Genomic DNA, 14747 nt, shown 5'->3' with positions numbered 1-14747 from the left:
GCAACACTTAATGTGCTGGAGAGCAGAACGTCACTAAATGCTTTATGGCAGCAGAGAAGTAGGAAAATGTCTGGATGCATTAGTTTCTGAATCACTTTTAGTTGTGAAAGAATAACTCCAATTTCACATCTTCCTCTTTTTTAGTTTACTGGCTGCTCCACTAAATGAAGACAGACTCTGACACCTACCTTGATATACTGGCATATAATTAAATTTAAGGAGAAAAGGAAACTTAATTAAAGGTTTCCTGGTAAATTAAAAATCAAAAGAGTTTCCTGTGACACACCATATTACAGTATGTCTGATACACACATTTCCTTTCTTATAGTCCATATTAATTCTTCCCAGTTAGGTGTTAATGAAAACCCACTAGAGCCCAAACCTAAAATGGAACAGGCCAAAAAAACAATTAGAACTAATAAAGGAAAATTCTTGTTTCTTCTGCATTGCTAAAACTTGATACTGGTGGCATGTACAAACAAATGGACGTAACTGGTCTCTTCTGGCATAGAAATTCACATTCAGCTTGTGACAGTTAAACTGCAATCTTCAAACCACTCTGGCAATATGACCATTCACTTTTCTAACTTGTAACAAAGTAACAAAGAAGAGTGTGTGTGGGGGAACTTTCTGTCCTTTTTTAAATGTTGAAAACTAACATTATCCATATTATTTACCTTAATCTCCAATCCATGGATGGTCCAAAGAAGCTGAACATAAAAACTTTCAGCAGTATTTCTTCATAGCCAAGAAAATCTCCCAAACGAGGCATGTCAACCTTACCAAGAAAAAAGACCTTCTCTTTGGCCAGTCTCCAAGCCAGTCTCCTGGACCATCTAGATTAGAACCTGAAAAAACCCACCTTTTATCCTATGTTACTCCTTGATATGCAATATTAAGCAGAAAGTGAGGTGATAAATCTGATACAAATCAACTTCTTCCTTGTATTTCAGTTTTTATGTATAAGTAAATCCATCTTAGTTACATTTTTAAAGGCTATCATATATCATTTAGATTGTAACCTCTACCAGCATATTTTAGTGTTCAGAAGCTACCTTCAAAAAATTTTGTGAAACCAAGACCAAATCTGGAAATGATCTGAGAGAACGAACAAATTAATAAATTCCTAATTGGTTCCCCAATGCTGTCCTACCTTTCTCACCTCAAGTATTGTGATTTCTTGACATTTAAAGCAAAGGTCAGCATACTTTTAAAATATAAGAAATTTTTGTAACTTTTGTGATTCGCCCCACTTTTTTTTATAGCTCTCATGTTGAGCCACTAACCACACAAAGACACGTGCTTTTATATCTGCCCATCAAGCTACAGACACTGAGCCAGGCAAGAGCAGAAATCAGGCCAGCAAGCTGGGTTGTGGGGTAAATGGATTCACAGCAGCTTGTCCCTTGACATCAGTTTAGCAAACTAGAGATATTGTGCCAGTTATGTCACTGAAACCTCTTCACTGATATCAGATTAGTAAAATAGAAGTGGTGAGCCATCAGCCCACAAAGTCCTGTGCCCTGACATCAGCCTGGTAAGCTAAAGTACTCAGCCAGCAATGTCACAGAGGTCAGTCTCTTGATGTGAGACCAGCAAGCCGGAGACACTGAGCCAGTAACCACGCAAAGGCCTGTGCATTTACTTCAGCCCAGCAGGCTGAAGCTTCTGGACTAGTAATGTCACAAATGACTAGACTCAGCCATTTAATAGACTGGCTGTAAAATACCAGGCATGTGTGTTTTCTGCTATGGGTGGATGTTTTCTATCTGACACAGAACTTTCTTTTGTCAAATATAAAAGGGAAAGCTATATTTGCCCCATGCCAACATACTTCCCACGGCCTCCTAAACTGCCCAAGTAGCTCTGCTTTTTCATGCAACACAGGGAGGGAGAGCAGGGAATCTTGGGTTGGGCTGCTCCACCGCCCAACAGCAAACAAGTTCTTTGTGCTTTTAAGGGGTGTGGCCTTGCCGCGGGATGACCATTGTACAGTTGGATAACCCAGGGTGAGATGTCTCCCAATTGGCTAGAGGGGCACATGAAAGGCCAGCTTCCTAAGAAGGGATCAGTTTTGTTTCCATTTCTTCTTTTAAAAAAATCAGTGTTCTCCTCCTCCAACCCCTGTTTAATACTCTATAGATTTACTGTATGTCTTTCTTTTGAGTAATTTGTTGGAACCCAACATATGCACTAACAATCAATAGGATTTACATTCATTCTGGTGTTTATGAATAAATGTTTACTTTTTTTTAAACTTTATTTGTTATGGATCTTAAAAGAGAAAATACATTTTGCTTCTTAATAAAATAGTTCATATTCCAAAAAAACTCACACATCAATAATTCAAAATGATTTTAGGCCATGCTTAGCTCAAAAATTAATTGAGAAGAAATTAGTCCCACATGGGAACAGACTGTGAGCTGTAATTCTGACTGAAAGTGGGATGAAAAGCGAGGGATTTAATCACATACCACTTTTAAAAGCATTTTATATATGTAAAAATGTTCAACTGCTGGAACCATATATAACTCTAAGGTGATATCTACTTGAATCTATTAATCAGAGCAGACACTGAAGCACCACAAAAAAGGATAGTAATAGAGAAATTACTTTGAGATACCTGTCATTAACTACTGATTCACTGTTATAAGGTCAAAAATACATAATACATTGTGCAAAAAAAAAGCCATTTCAAAACTGAAATAATTTACTATATAAATACGGCTAATCAGCTGTAATCTCAGGTATATTTCCAGTAGCATTAGAGTTACAGTAGAGAGGACCATACAACCAAGCTGCCATCAATATTTATCAAAACTACATGAATTCAAGAAAAAACAGTTTTCAACTTGTTTAACATTAAATTTCAAAGACTGCTCAAAATGCTGATTTGGATATTTGATAATTTAGCTGGGGATCGGTCCTGCTTTGAGCAGAGGGTTGGACTAGATGACCTCCTGAGGTCCCTTCCAACCCTGATATTCTATGATTCTATGATTCTATGATATGCAAAGGGACTTGAAAGATGAGCATCGCCATACTGGGTATGATTCCTTCTGAAGTATCACACTCCATTTGGCAGCCTAGATTCAAGTGTTTATAACATGGGGAAAGGGATACAGATTAAAAATTGTTAATAATTTAAAGGGGATGGTTGCATTCTTTCCAAACCAATTTAGAAGGTTCCAAATCCATTCCAAACCCATTTGATACAAGATAAGCAGAGTATTTCCGTCACACATAGACGTGTTTTCAAACATCAGCAACATATGAAGCTGTATTAGTGCTGCTTTAGAATTCCAGTTTCCTCTGACTCACGCTAAACTGGAATTTTGTGGGATACAAACTCTTATTTAAAAGAAAAAAAAGGGAAAAACAGCAACAACAAAAACAAACATAGAGGGACGGATCTATAGCTGGTGTAAACTGGCTTAGTTTTACTGAAGTTCTGATTTATGCCACTCGAGGGTTTGGCCCAGCTTACCTTGGATGATTAGATAATTTTGTTTATTTGAGGTGCACTACAAATATTATTTTTACAATTGACTTATTTCCCTAAACTTTTAAAATGATGCCAGGTGAAGCAAAGTCAAATCAACATCTCTCATGCCCAATATTTTAATGCTCTCCTTTTGCAGAAGTGGCCTTATCTCAACCAGCCACTAACTTCTGAGCTCAACAGATACATTAAAAACAGAGTTTAAGGCCAGGTCTAAATTACAAAGTTTTGCTAGTATAGCTATGTTGGTTGTGGGTGTAAAGAGTTGTGTTCCCTGACTGACATAGCTGGGCCAGTAGAGATCCTTAGTGTAGAACCAGCTATTATGGCCAAAGTGCAATTTTGCTGGTATAAACTGCATCCGCCTGAGGAATGTTTTGCTGCTACAGTACACTACAGTATACTGGTAAAGTTGTTCTGGCAAAGCACTCCTCGTGTAGACATGGCTGCTATGCAAACACACAACGAGTTTAATTTCCCAAGCAGTCCAGATGGATGATTAGGCATGGAAGAAACACATTAAACATAATTCTCTCTGTGAAGACAATATAACTTTCATCAGTAGAAAAAGGAATCATCCAACAATAATATGCAGATAAAAGTGCTTCCCATAACACAAGGACTTCAGGGGAAACTGCTGAGTGCTCAGCACTTTGGAAAATCAAGCCATTTATTTAGGTGGCTAAGTATAAATTCGGAACCCTAATTTTAGACTTCCATTTCTGAAAATTTTGGCCCTTGTTTTCAGAATGTACAAGTCTGAACTGACATGTGACATCTGATGAAGACCTATCAAATTAAATTTGTAAAAGAGGTAGAGAATAAATACCTTAAGGTTGATAGGGCTTGGGATAAAAAGGGGAATGCTACAAAATATGTACAATTCTTGCTAAGAAAAGGGACAGACAGCAAAATATCCTGTGTTTACAGAACACACCATGCATTGTTTCCACAGCCACCTGTGGCTTTGGGGATATGGTTGTCCAGCCACACTACTGTCAGGAATGAGAATGAGGATCACTTAGAGCTGACCTGAAAAGTGGAAAAAAATTCCTCTGATGATGTGTCAGGAGGGCCTGAAAGTTTGTTCCGCTTCAAAAGAGAAAAAAGAAAAAAAACACACATTTTTTCCGGGACTCCGCTCCCTTCCCCACCACCTTTTATTGTATTAGTATTTCAGCTTGTGTCTAACCTGGCAAATATAATGATTCCTGGAGACCAAATGTAAATGATGCCATCGTAAGACACAAGACAGTGAAAGTAAAGCAACAGTGGATTTAGGCTAAAAAGTCCATTCTGGTTTTAGAGATATCACAGGTTCCAGTAATACTCTTGGGGAATGCCAGATATTGAATTTTCCAGCAATATTTCTTATACTTATAATGGAAACTTCAAGAAATATCTCTAACCCAATAATGACTTTTTAGGTCTGCCCACTGTATTAAGAGAAGGAGGGATTTTTAGTCAGCCTGTTTAAAACTTATTTAGTACAACTGTATAAAACTATTTTTGACATCCATTTAATGTCAATGGCTAATTAATATTAACATAATTAACAGCCTCAGTATAGTAAGACAACATAGTAAATATCATCATGCTTCTCAGTGGTCGACTAACAAAACTTGGGAAAGATCAGATGTTAGATTCCTGATATTTCCAAGGCAAAAAAAAACAAACAGAAAAAAAAATAAGAAGAAACCTTTCGGGGCTCTTTAGGAAAAAAGAAAAGAAAAAAATAGAATCTAATTTTTAAAAAAAATAATGTATAGGTCACCTTTAATGAGCTACATTAGATAACAGCGTGCTCCACTGGAAGTGTAAGGAATAAAGAGTGGCTTTTTTTTCCCAAGCTCTCTCCTCACATTAAGAATGAGAAAGGAGCTGAGAAGTAGTGTGTCAGGCCAATATCCACACCACTGGGGCTTCCCACTTAAGCTTTACTTTTACCATAAAACTCAAGGCAAAAAATCTCTAAGAGCATTGGGATTATAGAACTCCAAGAGAGACATCAGAATAGCAGATGATTTGCATCAATGTAGCAGCAAGTCAAGGCCCACAGGACCCATAACCAGAACAGACCACTTCCAAAGAGAGCATATGGAAAAGAACAGAATGAGGAAAAGAGGGAGAAGCAGGAAGGGGCAGATCCTGGCTAAGGGGCCAACCAAAGAGACTAAGATATTTCTAAGACATTAATAGTTCTGCAGCTTTTCATTTTATGATTGTTTTATTAGAAGCTGTGTTGGCACATAGACTGCTTTTTATTATGTAAGGTGAAAAGGTTTAAAAGGGTGTGTTTATTGAATAGGAATAATAGGTTGATGTTTTACAAGAGTGCTCTGTGCATAAATATAAGTTGTTAGTTAATAGGTAAGGAGTATTCTCTATCTGCCAGCCAGGGATAGGGCTGATGAGATACTCATCCAAGGGCAAGTTAAGAGAGAGAATATGGTCCTTAAAATAGCTCTAATTTGAAATTGTCTGTCCCCAGCATTTTGGTTGCCAAATAGGACTGGGGATAGCTCAGTGGTTTGAGCAGTGGCCTGCTAAACCCAGGGTTGTGAGTTCAATCCTTGAGGGGGCCATTTAGGGATATGGGGCAAAAAATCTGTTGGATGATTTAATTGGGGATTGGTCCTGCTTTGAGCAGGGGGTCAGACTAGATGATCTCCTGAGGTCCCTTCCAACCCTGATATTCTATGAATGATTGTGTCACTGGGGGTGGGGTTAGAATCCTGGTACTTTGTGAGGTCACAAACATTTCAGTTAGTCCACTGCAGCCATGTTGCTCTATGGAGGTTGCTACAAGTCTCACCCTTTAACAGTGCTTTGCTGCAGGTGCTCACCAACAGAGCATAGGCATTCTGGCAAAACCCACCACTAACAGTACTGACCATAAGCAAAGATAACCACAAACCCCTGGAACACAGTGCACAAGACATCTCAGTCTGGAAAGTGAAGCAATGAGGATCAACATTTCAGACTAAACAAATCATGTGCTAGTGAGCTAAAGGACCTGAAGGCACACAAAGCCAGTAGGAGCAGGTCCAGTTTAATAAAGTCATTCCTTCTGAAGTTAGGCTTCCTGACACTTCAGCCATGATGCCATTGGCTACATTATCACTCAGTTTGCAGTCTGCTGGGGTAAAGGGCAACGAGATTGTGCTGCCCCGGAGCAGTCTAGGAGGGAGACTGTCACCTGGGGAGGGAGCATACTGCAAAGATGCATGGACAGAGAACCATATGCTTCCCAACATGCCTGATAAATGTATGCCCAATTGACAAGGTGGGGTGTAATGCCTCTGTAGAGCCTGCTTCTCTCCACACCCTGGAAGTGGTGGTATGGTGTGCCAGCACAAGGAAGTAAAGGTGCACCGTATGCCATCTTACTCCCTTGTGCAAGTGCTTAAGACACAAACTGCCCAGTTGCTGAGCAAGATGGATTAACTTTACTCCAGTTTCTGGGTCTAGAGGAGATAAGCAGCTTCTCAACTTGCACTAACATAGCCACCTCCAGATCTCTGCAGGACTGAGTCCTAAGGTAACTCATAGATGTATAATTGACCAATTCCTCTTTCTCCTCTGGATTAATGGCCTCAAACAACAGGACTAGTGTGATGTAAGTAGTGGTCAGGGTCCAAGAATATAAAAATGCGTGAAGTTCATAACAAGGATCCAGCCCTGTGTGGGAAAGAAACATATAATCATTTGAGAGAAAAACAGTCCACATTAGCTTGTGCAATAGGAGAACAGGATCATAATAGTCCCTTCTGGCCCTGCAATCTATTGCAAAATCTATGAAAAGGAGGAAGAAGCCACAATATCTTACTTTTAGGTCTTTTCTGAGGTATTATCTTTTTGTTCTGTGTTAGAGTAAGCACAATGGAGCCCTGGTCCACCGAGGCAACCTGGCAGTACAAATAGATACAGAATAATAATTAATAATGACATAATGTTTTGGTTTAGGATTGGAATTCCTTCATTTTGCTGTTGCTAGTCTATATAACCAGAAATTATACATTTAAAAAAATTACACTACAACAAGGAATAAATATGTAACTGGGAATTGGGGAGGCATATATAAACCTTTCTATAAGTTCTCCTATTGCACAAGATAGTCCGGACTGCTTTTCTCTCATATGATTATATGTTTCTTTCCCACACATGACTGGGTCCCTGTTTTGAACTTCACACATTTTTATGTTCTTAGACCCTGACTGCATATACCGAGGTTTCCCATCCGGGCGTCAGTGCCATGTGGTGTGGATCAGGTTGCAATTTTGGGAATGAAGAAACAAAGGAATTAGTGAGAATCTGAAAGCATTTAGTCAAAATGAAAGATGTGCCCAATGTGGAAATATTTGTGGAGGGGATGTAATGCCATGTGAGAACTAACATTCAGATGATACTAGACATTTTATTACTAGTTGGGATTCCATTTTTCACTTAGTCTGGGGTATCAAATATCTCAACAGCATACTTTTACACTGTAAAATAATACTTTGAACCTTGACTGATCTGCCATCTTCACCATCATCATAGTGGCTTAGGGCCTGATGTTGCCAGGTGCTGAGCACCTCCAGCAAGGTCACTGGGAGTGTGAAGTTGATGAGAGATTAAATCAGTGCCATGCAGGATGTGCATCTTAATGGGACATACAGAGTACTTTTGTACAAGTCCAGATAAGGTCACAGCTAGAGAAAACGATGGGCCAGATTAGCAGGGGGGGTGTAAACAGGCCACGCTCCATTGTCTTCACTGACTCTTCGTTCACTGAGTTATGCCATCTGAGAATCTGGCTCAATGCCAAATGATGACACACTTCTCTTTTCGTCACTGAGGCTCCCTATGAGGCATTAGTCCATTAATTTTATACTAAGCATGCTATCTGAACTCGTATCTTCCAGATACCAGAGATGAGGGAAAATAAACAACTTTCCATTAACCACAATACAGAATTAATAATATGCTGTAAATGGGACAACTACCATTAATAGATAATTCTGACTCTTTGATTTGACTCACTGCTCGTTGTGTGTTGCTGTAGCAGCAGAGTGTTAAAGTGTCCCAGGAAAGTCTGCACTGGCCCATAATCGCTGCTTTCTGTGTATTCCTGCCATTTCTGTATTTCTATCAGGGGGAGGAGCCTATGTTCTTGTCCAGTTGTCATATTTTCACACTGCAAGGATGCTCAGGATAAAAAATCAGCTAGGTACATCTCAGTTGCTTTTGTGTAGAGTACATCTAAATTGTAGCATTGCCATTTCAGTAGCATGAAAGCAAGGAGGAGCTTTTTAAAAATGCTCTCTTCTGATTTATGGTCACCTTCTACTTGACTGGTGTCCTGTACTGGAACATATTGGCTGAACTTTTCACATGTGAACACTATTGCAAGGCGTTCCTTTTCAATTTGGGTATATCTCTGCTCTGTTGGCAATAGCGGCCATTATGTGAAAGCTACAAGCTGTACCATAGTATTCATGATGCCCCAACCCCAACTGTATCACATTTTATGGCTGTCTCTTCATTCGCATCATAGGATTTCAGAATGGGATAGTTGGTCACCAGTTCCTTTGTACGTGTAATGACTGCATTATGTTGAGGTAACCGTGGCCATACTGCACCTGAGTGCCATAGTTGCCTCAGGGTTTGCCCACATATGAGAGGCTTGGAAGAAATGTTATCAGATAGTTCACAAATCCTAACAGTCTCTAAACTGATTCAATGGAGGCACCTGCTTTTACCACTTCACGGTCAGGCTGTAGCCCTGGGAGGTCAGCAAGTGTCTCACACAAGGTGCTGCAGTCAATTGCAATTTCATCTTGTTTTTATTTAATTTTAAATTTACTTTCCTGTCTCTTTCTAGCTGACAGATGATTGTGATCTGCCACGCTTCTGTTATGCTGTTTCTGCATCCGCACACAAGAATGTCATCAGTTATGATGCTGATCCCGGTAAGTCCTGTTAGTACAGCTCTCTGGTTGCACTGATATTCTTCCACTGCAGGTCTGATTCCAAACAGCGTTCCACCTCTTGGTGTCCAGAATGTGGTGAGGTATCTGGTTTCCTTAGCTAGTAGCACATGCCAATATCCCTCTTTGGCATCAAATACTGAGAACATTTTTGCTTTTGTCACGTCAGGTAATATTTCACCCTTGTAGTCATTTGATAATAAGCTCTTCTTCTTGCTTTGTTGAAGTTGCTTGGGTCTATGCAAATGTGCAGCTTGCCTGGTTTCTCGATGGCTGTCATGCTACTTATCCAACTTGTGGACTCTGTGACTTTAACAATGATGCCATCTTTTTCCCTTTGCTTTATTATTGCCATTTTTTTTGGTCTTAATGCAATGGCTATTCTGTGAAGCAGGTGCAGTGCTATTTCCAGATGTGACATGCCTAGAAGACATCCGGTCCCTTCAAGCACATCTTGATAACCTTTAAGCAGCTTTGCTGAAAGGATGCCACAGTGCATTGTCTGCTCTGGATATGTTTTTTGTTTTGCTTATGTGTCTCTAGTATCAGTTGTTTCTCCCCAGTTTAGTGTCAGTAGGGTCAGGTATTCACTTATTTTATCTGAAAGCAATGGCTTCTGTGTTTGTACTATCTGAAATTTTAGCTGTATACTTTTCCTTGGTACTTTGTAATTTACATTGTTTCAATGGTATTATGATTGTGCCATTGTATAATATTAATTTGGCTTTGCTTGGCTGCAATTTTGGTTTCTTCTCTTGCATAATGCTGTCTTTTTGTAGGTTAGAATGTTAACTGATACTCAACTGTCTTGTTCACATTCATTTTTCTGTTTGTTTGTATGCCTCTCTGCCTTGCCTTATCTTTGCATCTTGTGCTAGTCTGAGCTTTAAAAAACAGATATTTTTGGTGTCTTACACTGTGTTGATGTCATATATGTGCAAAATCTCATCCTGTGAGTCTCTGGTTGTTTTCATAATATGGTGCTTTTCTTCTTTTGCTTTTTTTGTCTGAAATCATTAGCATAATCATTTCTCTTGCACATTACCCCATAAGTGGGACATTTTCCATTATTGCTTTTCTCCACAGTAACCACATAACCTCCTTTGCATTTTGTTTGTCTCCACTGCTTTGTATTTGTATATTTGCTTTGTTCAATTTTTGTAGTACAGTAGAACCTCAGAGTTATGAACACCTCGGGAATGGAGGTTGTTTGTAACTCTGAAATGTTCATAACTCTGAGAAAAATGTTATGGTTGTTCTTTCAAAAGTTTACAGCTGAACATTGACTTAATACAGCTTTGAAACTTTACAATGCAGAAGAAAAATGCTGCTCTTAACCATCTTAATTTAAATGAAACAAGCACAGAAACAGGTTCCTTACCTTGTTAAATCTTTTTTAAAAATATTCCCTTTATTTTTTTTAGTAGTTTACATTTAAAACAGTATTTTATTTGCTTTTTTCTTTTTTGGTTTCTGCTGCTGTCCGATTGTATACTACCAGTTCCAGTTGTATTTTGGTTTCTGCTGCTGTCCGACTGTATACTACCGGGTGTAGATGATTGGTGAGTTCATAACCCTGGTGTTCATAACTCTTAGGTTCTACTGTATTTTTCTTTATATTTTCATGCTTTCCCTGTGGTACTTGGTGGATTATCTCTATGCCTGCTCCATCTATCCTCCGTATCTGGATGTAAGCTTGTTCATTATCTTTGCATATGTTTATGGCTCATGGAAGTGTTAGTGTGTGCTTTCTAAGCATTCACATTCAAGATCATCTTTAATCCTATTACTAATCTATCACAAATTAATCAGTCTTTGAAGATTTGATAATAAATTGCTCTGTTGTTCTCCAGGTTCACAATTACAATTGATGAAAAGATTTCTTTCACATATGACATTTTTTTTTGCGCATTGAAAATGCTTCCATAGTGCTTCTAGGATTTTCATGGGTCCTTCGACAGCTGGCACATGGCAGCCTTTGCCCATTACAGTTAATAGTGTGGCTGTTCTTACTTTGTATTTCTTTTTATCCAGCTCTGATGTAATTTCATAGTTTCCTCATTGTGATCTAAAGAATGTCCAGTTGCTGAACACATCCCTTTTCATGTCCATTTGCTCCAGGAAAGGCATCTACTAGGCTGCCATGTTCATTGTTCTCTCTCTCTCTCTCTCTCTCTCCCCACCCTACACTTGTAGTTTCTGTTTTGACATTCTTGCAGGAGTCAGCTCACTTCTGACATCACATTCAGTGTGCCTGCATAAAGAGAGAGAGCCAAAGCAGTGCAACATTCAGGCTTTATTCCTTCCTCCACATATACATTCCCATCTCCTCAAGCACTTCCTGAAAGTAGAATTCTCTAAGTCCCTGGATATTACCCTCTACATAAGTATACTATAATGCCTCCTATTAGGAAGCTATTTATTGTAACTGCACAGAGAGGCAACCTTCTCCATAGGCCAATAGGCCCTGTGGACAAATAATGTACACACTTACTCTGAAAGGTACCTAATTATCTCAATTCATATTAATGGCTATCGGCATTGAGAGCTCACAGCACCTTATGCAGAGTCTTGCAACTTTACAGATTGACAGCCTCATTGAGCTCCCATTGAAATCAATGGCAGTCTCTTCATTGACTTTATTGGGAATTGTATCAGACCCTCAAATCTTAGGGCCCAATCTTTCAACCTTTACTCTTGAGACTGATCCTTACTCATGTACTTGGTACTTGATCCTTGAATGGGGCTATTCCCATGAGTAACAGTAGTAGGACTGAGCCTATAGTTTCTATATATTTTTCACCTTAGTGTGGTATAAATATTTAAAAAAAGATTTGAAGAGCAGATCCTCAGCTGGCGTAAATTGTCACAGTGAAGGGAATGGAACAATGCTGAGTTCACTCCTGCTGAGGATCTGTCCATCAGACTCAATTGTTATTGAATTAAAACTTACCTTAACACTGTGTGTGTGCGTGAATGTGCACGCAGCATATCTGGATGCTTTATTTAAACTGAAAATCCTAAATTGCTAAATAAATAATGAAACAATATGGTGCAGAACCTGGACTAAGGAAAAACTAATTAAATTCTGATTGAAGTATTGTTTGAATATTTATAATTTTTTCCTTTCTGTAAAAGAACTCTGAGCATTGTAACGCAAAATACTGAAGAATTGTACAGATAGGGTAGGATTTTCAAAAATATTCAGCATTGGCCTAACTCTGCTTCCTTTAAAGTCAGTGATAAAACTGCCACTGACTTCAATGGGAATAGAGTTAGATCAACACCAAGCAATTTTGAAAAGTCCATCTCCATTGTTTACTGTTTGACAGCAAATACGTGAAGGGCCAGACCCTATCTGAATTCTTTGAAGAAATACAAAGGTAGAAGCAGAGTGCTAGGAAAGATGCCTCAGCCTGTAGTGAATTATGGGAACACACTGACCAAGGTAACTTCACTTTCCCCAAACTAGCCTGTGCAGCACACCACAGCATATACATTGGAGGCTTCATCATACACACTAGCTGGCCAACCTTGCCCCCTCAGGTGTCATATTTTGGCTCTCTTGAGGGCTGACATGCTAATGTGCTAGTGATGCCTGGGCATAGCAGCTCCTTCGCCCCCTATGCAACACCCAGTAAACTTAAGACTTAAATATATTTAAAATGTGTATGGCAAAAGGAAGTGTACTATAAATGAAATTTCTGTCCCAGGAAACATATTTTAAATACATGTGCCATACCTGTTAATTTGAGAAATATTTGCTGCTAAAGAAAATTTGATACAGGGCAGTTTGATTTACAGCTAAATAAAAGTCATAAAGTGTTTCAGATACCCTGAATCATGCAAATTCCAGTTCTGCTTACTTTGTGAAATTTGCTCCACCCATAGAAAGCCTGAGGCTGGGATTTTAGAAACCACTTGGCACTGGCTTAAATAGCCTTCCACTAAGATCAATTGTAAAACTCCCACCAGCTTCAACTGGACCAATGGTGTATGGTTTTGAAAATCCATTGTGAATATTTTGGGCCCAGTGCAGGAGTGACAGGCAGGTGAATCCATCCCCCAACCTACAGCCATGTCTACATTGCAAAAAAAAAATTAAAACAAAAAATCAATAAATAAAGTTGTGGCAGTGAGTCTTGAAGTCTGGGTATACAGACTTGGACTTGCGCTATGGTGCTAAACATAATAGTATAGATATTCCCATTTGGGCTCTGAAATCTGGTGAGGGGCTCTGAGGCACCTCTGCATTATCAGTAGCTGACAGGCCACCTGAACAGCTCCATACTGAGTTTAAGTGGTTGGGAAGGCATTACACCACACGCTTCTGCACAAGAATGAGTTCCACTTGTGAATATTTGCATGTAGAGAAGCTGTACTATGAAAGAAAACTGATGTCACTATACTAATGATATTCTTTCATAAGAAGGATTTATTCACCTGGGAAACAACTCCATACAAATAGTAGAAAGGAATCATACACTCCCCCCTCCCCTTATTATTGATGAAGGTTGGCTGTGGTGGAATTTGAACCCTGCAGGATCCATAACCTTTTAATCATAAAAAGAAACAGTGAAAGTCATCAAGAAGAAAAGGTGTGTGTGTGTGTGGGGGGGTCTCTGTAGGGAAATGGGTTCAATAGGATATTCCTAAAAGCATTTCAAAATGGCAGGATCAAAAAGGGTTAGCTAAGCTATTAATCTCAGTTCAAAGAGCCATCAAGTAAACTCCCCACTGAGCACAGAACTAGATTGAATCCTTATGAACATACTGACCTGTTGGCTCTGAACCTTGTAGAGCAAGCAAAAACAATTTTAAAAAAAAGAGAGAGAGAAACAGAATAGGAATTATATTGTCCTTCATACTGGCAGTTTCTTGTCAGCTGCCCAAATTTGTGTCTTCTTTTTGAAACAAACAAAATATTTTGTTTTCTTAGTTTCCAACTGGTAGTAATTGGTAGCCATTTTGTTGAAATACTTTTCTCTTTAGCTGCTAGAACAAGAAATATATCTCAAGAAACACTTCTAGCTATGGTTTCCATATAAACTCTCTTCTCATACAGAAGCTGTTCGTGTGATCACATGAATATCTGTTGAATATTTGTCTGTAAGTTCAAAGGGACAAACATAATAAAAGTAAAAGAGAGTGGGAGCTACGGATTTTCAGAAACTCTGAAAATCAGGCCATTTTTTTTATCTGTAGGTACTTAAATCTGCATTGAGGTGCTTAATAATAGTCACCCATCCTTGAAAATTTAGCCCTAAATAAAT

The sequence above is a fragment of the Natator depressus genome, chromosome 1 (assembly GCF_965152275.1).
Source record: "Natator depressus isolate rNatDep1 chromosome 1, rNatDep2.hap1, whole genome shotgun sequence".
In the NCBI taxonomy this organism is placed as follows: domain Eukaryota; kingdom Metazoa; phylum Chordata; order Testudines; family Cheloniidae; genus Natator; species Natator depressus.
The sequence above is the reverse complement of the archived record's forward strand: the minus strand, read 5'-3'. Positions refer to the sequence as shown.